The sequence below is a fragment of the Alexandromys fortis genome, unplaced genomic scaffold (assembly GCF_014885135.2).
Source record: "Alexandromys fortis isolate MF-2015 unplaced genomic scaffold, M_Fortis_MF-2015_v1.1 scaffold_63, whole genome shotgun sequence".
In the NCBI taxonomy this organism is placed as follows: Eukaryota; Metazoa; Chordata; class Mammalia; order Rodentia; family Cricetidae; genus Alexandromys; species Alexandromys fortis.
The window spans coordinates 10,090,874-10,096,873 of NW_026067953.1; positions in this window are offsets into that span (position 1 = coordinate 10,090,874).

Sequence of the window (6,000 nt, forward strand, 5' to 3'; positions counted from 1 at the left end):
AACCATCTGTAAAGAGGTCTGGTGCCCTCTTCTGGCCAGCAGACATGCACACAGACAGAATATTGTATACATAATAAATAAATAAATATTTTAAAAAAATGTTATTAGTGTATGTGTTCTCTCCTTCTGCCATGTGGGTTCCAGGGATTGAACCCAGGTTATCAGACTTGGCAGCAGTACTATAAGGGCCAAAGTTAACCTGTAAGCCCCACTTGCCCAAGGACAGATAACTGGAATGCTGGCGGCTGTTGTTTATTGGCAATAACAAACCAGTTTTGCTCTCCTAAATAAATTTGTTTGACCTAACTGTATATGCCTGATCACATAGAGCTGGCAGGCACTTGGGCAGGAAGCATGTTAAAATGTATGCTTGCAGGCTGGAGAGATGGCTCAGTACTTAAGAGCACTGGCTGTTCTTAGGTCCTGAGTTCAATTCCCAGCAACTACATGGTGTCTTACGACCATCTGTAATAAGATCTGGTGCCCTCTTTTGGCCTGCAGGCATACATGCAGACAGAACACTGTATACATAATAATTTAAAAGATATATATTTGCTCCTGATTAGACTTGATGGTATGGTGACTTTGTGGTTTTGCCTTTTTAAGCCTCTGCAGAATGTGACTCATCAATGAAGGGCCTGAGAATAAGAACATAAAAATGTCGATTCCAAAAATAAGAATGTAGAAATTAAGAAATAGAAAGTGAGAACAGATTGTCAGCAGCTTTCTCAGCAGCTTGAGGATTAACTGTTAGCAGTGGGTTATTTTCGCTTTACAACCCATAGCTCTGTTTACAAGGCCAAAGCATCTCTCTGCAAACTGAGAACTAGCCTACGGATATGAGCCGAATCAACTTTTAGGAAATAGATAAATGACCTCTGGGTTACACATTTTCCCTGCTGTGTGAAACTGGCAGCATCAAAGGGGAGAGCACAGGGCTTCAGTAAACACACACACACACACACACACACACCACTTTATTTCTTTGCTCTGCTAGAGCACAACCTGTAAAAGCTTCATGAAGCAGGTGCGTGGGAGGTTCACTCTGCGAGACCAGCTCTTCTGAAAAGGTTTTGCCAGGCCATGTGTTATTGAAGGGCTTGGCTGTGTCCAGAGACATCTGCCCTTCAAGTTTGGTAGCATGGCCTCACTGTCATGGACATCTACAGCTCTGCTGGGAAGCATAGTGAAGGGTCTTTGCAGCCCCCCCCCCCAATAAAAAACCACTTCAAGATCATTTTCTAAAAGTCCTTGGCATATGTGCTATCTTAAGAGTCCCCCCCCCCCCCCCCCCGCTTGTAGCTTTTTCTTCCAGATCTTTTATCTTACAGTGGCTTTTAGTCTGTAGAGCCAGGTCATTCAGTTCTGAAACATATTCCAGTGGCCTCTTAGGAAATTCCCCACCTCTGATTTCTGTTAGAGTTTGGGTCTCTCAAACCGATCCTAATTTGATCTTTTCTCTCTGCTCAGATATCCTTTAGAAAATCCTCTCTGAATTCCTTCTTTCCATCCCTCAGATGTCTGCTATGTGTCTCTTGGTCCATGGTCCTGCAGCTTCAGAAGAGACCCCATGAGCACTCACTAACTTGGTACTCTGCTTCTGCTTCAGACTTGGGATGCTTCTTGGTGCTGGAAAGGATATTTGGAGGCATGTTCAGCTGTGTTTATGCAACAAGGAGCTCAAGGAGGGCTGGAGACCCCTGGCTGGGAGCACAGGTGAAGCTGTGGGCCTCCTGTAGTTCTTTTAGTGGATGTGTTTTCCTTTGGGGATCCTGTGCCAAAAAGGTTTCCACAGGAAGATCTGCTGGGGCCCTAGAAAGGAATGGATGGCCAAAGGGTTAGCATGCACACTGGCCCATAGGACCAACTTGAATATGTACATCCTCAGGACGCACAGGGGCAGGGAGGAGACACTGGGGCTGAGTACCTGATTTAGTATCTGTAAAACTGAGGACATGACCACTCCAAGTATAGTTAAGCAGGGTGTTTTTATTGTAGATATGAGGGAGAGAACAGCCAAAGGAGTCTATCTGGAAGAATCCAGAGCACAGAGAAAGTGGTAGCAGACTGGATTTGCCCATGAGAGAAGAGAGATGGGGGAGAGCGAGAGAGGAAGAGAAAGAGACCACCATGATGTGGGATTCCCCTCTGTATGCTATGAGTAGGTTTTATTACGACTGGTTATTAAAGAAGCTGTTTCGGCCAATAGCTTAGTTGAGTAAAGCCAGGCGGGAAATCCGAACAGATATATAGAGAAAGTAGGCAGGGTCAAGGAGATGACATGTAGCTAGCTACCAAAGGAGAAAGATGCCAGCCACCAGCCAGAACCTTACCAGTAGCCCACAACCTTGTGGCAAAACATTAATAGAAATGAGTTAATTTTAAAATATAAGAGTTAGCTAGAAATATGCTTAAGCTATTGGCCAAACAGTGTTGTAATTAGTATAGTTTCTGTGTTATTATTTGGGTCTGGACAGCCAGGAAACGAATGAGCAGTCTCCGCCTACACCACCAAAAGAGGGGTGTGTGAGAGGGTACGCCAAATAACTGGGTCATCAGGAGAGATTACCTGAGGTAGAGACGTTCTCAGAAGGAGGTTGGAAGAACTAGGTACTTGTGATTCTGAGGGAGCCTGGAGGCCAGCATGCACTTTGGTATCCTATGATATAGGATAGGCACCGCAGATAGCCATTTGTCCCTTCTGTCAGTGGTAATGGACCTGACTCCATTGTTAGACAGGGACGGGTTTCACAAACTCCTGAGAAATGCTGGCATTTGTCTAACCACCAGAATATGGGGGAGTGGAGTTTCCTCTGGACCTGACAGGGTCTGACTCCTCTCACCTGACTGTCTCTTTCTGCCTCCCACGAGCCAGCAATGTGATGTCTGTGAAGCAGTCACCTCTGGCAGTGAAAGGAGGACCTAGCAGCCAGTCACTGGGAGTGGACAGTCACAGTTCAGCCGGACATGCGTTGCTCCCCGCCCTGTGCACATCAGAGTCATTGTCTCCTCCTGGAACTGATCTCAAGCCAGAGCACCCAATAAGGACCTGCTCTCCAGTGTGGGCTCCAGGAGGCAGCGGCCAGTAGCTGAGCTCAGAGACCAGGCTCCAATGGGAGCTATGGGTGTGCACCAGTGTTCGGGTGCACATCTTTGTGAGCAAACTGTGTGTGTAGAGCTCGGACCCGGGTTCTAGAAGCTCTTAGCCCTCCCTCCTGCATAGTGACTTTCATGTGAGTATCTTCTTTACGCCAAGAAGCCCTGTTTACTACCCTGGTTGGAGAGCAAGCCGCTACTGCCGCTGCGGAACTCCAGTCAGTGATATCTTGACGTATTCAGACATTCACCCATACCTAAGCCAGGCTTGCCTGTGCCAACCCAGAAGCATGTGTTTGCACACAAGCATGCACGTAGTCTACAGGCATGCATGCATTGGAGCACCATCTAAAACAACAGCAATGATGTGGATATTTTAATTGGCTTTATGTGCAGTTTTTATGGCTACTGCTGCATCTCATTAGGTAGTGTAAGGTTTTTCTGGGCCCAGTGAAGGGTTTATCTTCTCAGACAAAGGCTTTCCCAAAGGAAAGCCAGGACAAACAACAAAAGCAGCTTGGCTAGTTCAAGTACTTCCCTTGTTACAGTAAGGCAGAGATGAGGAGACAGAACAGAAAAACAAAGGGCTTATCGATATAGGGTTACCTTTTGGGGAAGGATTAAGGCAAAAAACTCCAGTATTGTGACAACTGAGACTAAGCAGCTTGGAAATTTAGCTACTGGGTCGCACAGTTCCTGCATCCCTCAGAAGGCCAGGTGACTGAGGTTTGGTTTGATGATGTGAAATGTTGGTTTTCACATGGTTTGGAGGTTCCGTGAGGAACCAAATCTTCAGCCTCCTGAAGTTCTTGTTTAACAAAATCTCTGTGTGCATATGTGTAATGGGACTTACAGAAGGGCAGAAAATGTGTCTGTCTTGTCTCATTACGAACCGACACACATGGCTTTAAATAATTAAAAGATGCTTTTCTCTTAGATTCTAAGTGGACCCAACACTCATGTAGTTTTAAATTTGATCCCCAATGATATAAAATCATATGAACATTTCAAGGATGCATAGGATGCTTTGGGTCTGGTGTCAAGGGGGTTGTACCACAGAAAACCAGGAGATGGCACTGTTGCTTCCAGAATGAACCCCTATTTGCCTAAGTGGCTTCAGACTGGCTCCCTCCTCTGGTTGGTATACTTCAGGCTTATCATCCTCTTTCTAGAATTCTTCGTGTAAAAAGGGAATCAGGCTGTTTTACATTATCCCCTGTAGAGCATCCTTGTTTCCTCTCATGAAAGCGGATCTTGCTCTCAGACACTTGGGGTCCAGGGAGTCGATTTTGGAACCAATCACATCAGAAATGCATAGCGTGTCTCCAGTCTGTGGGCAACATAACAGACCAGCATCTAGTGGTCTCCTCAGGCTGAGAGCTGTTCTGGAGACAGGGGAGGAAGGCTAGGGATGGAAGACTGGCTGCCACTTAATTGGATAAGCTGATCAAATTCTCTCGGCCTCAGTTTCCTCCTCTGCACAATGGAGGTGATTAATAGCTCCTGTTAGAGAATAATTTAGAGACAGAGTTGAGGCGGAACATCTGCTTTTTTAAGGCAACAGCAAGCACCAACGTTTATAGAGCAGAGGGGGAGGGAGAAGCCTGGCTACTGGACAGAACTGGCTTCTCTAGGAAAGAATACAGCTGGGATTCCCCAGGATCTATAGTATATATAACAAAGGGTAGGTATGGAGATAGACTACGGGCCTGTGGGTCTCCCTACGAAGGGGAAATTGAATAGATAGTTATGGATGAACAGGACGCACCCACCACACACACACACACACACACACACACACATAAGATATGGAATGGGGGACTCAACAGGGAAAGGGAGGGAAAAGAGGGGAGTAAGGGAGAGCATATAGGGACAGCTGATACTAAGGGCCATTTGAGGGGTTGTGCGGAAACCTAATACAGTAGAAACTTCCTAAAAGTTTCTACTTAAGGGCTGGAGAGATGGCTCAGTGGTCAAGAGGACTGGCTGTTCTTCCACAGGTCGTGAGTTCAATTCCCAGCAACCACATTGGTGGGTCACAACCATCTTTAATGAGATCTGGCGCCCTCTTCTGGTGTGTCAGCATACATGGAGGCAGAATGTTGTATACATAATAAATAAATCTGAAAAAAAAGTTTCTACTTAAAAGACATATGTATATGAAAGAAAGCTAAACTGAAATCACAAAATAACAGGGGAGACAAAGTCCCAACTAGACATCTCTTGCCCCTAAATGAAACCTCCAGTGCTGGAAATGGGTTACATTCCTAAGGAGTTGTTGGCCACTGGGGCCCCATGGAAACCCCCAAACCACCCAGGCTGTTGCCGAGACACACACTGATAGTAAGGCCCTATTGCTGAAGACAACACCCACATAACCAGCACAATAAGTAGTGCTGGTGTCTATCCAGAGCCTTCCCCTCTGCTGAGTAGTGTTCACAATCCTGAAAGTAAACACCAACCCAGCTACAGACCCTGCAGCCTACAATGGTGGTTTGCCTGCAAGACATGCTGGGGCAGGAGGGGCCCAAAAGTTGTGGGAGTGACCACCAGTATCTGAATCGAATTAAGGAAGGCCCACTCCAGAGATGAAATCCAAGCTCAGCATTGCCTGATTGTCCAAGAACCTGGGATTAGATGGGACAAGGACCTAGCAGAAAACCAAAAACCACTGTTCTGCTAAAAATGTGTAGCAAGAAAATGACTCCTTAACATCATTCTGCTAGCCTCATAGATCAGTGTCTTGCTCAGCCAACATCAGAGACGCCTCCTCCTGCAGTGGATGGGAACAAATACAGAGACCCACAGCTGGACAATGTGCAGAGTGTGAGAGACCTCGGAACACTCGGTTCTAACAGGGTATTTCCATCACAGGGAACACTGTGGAAGAGGAGAGAAAGATTG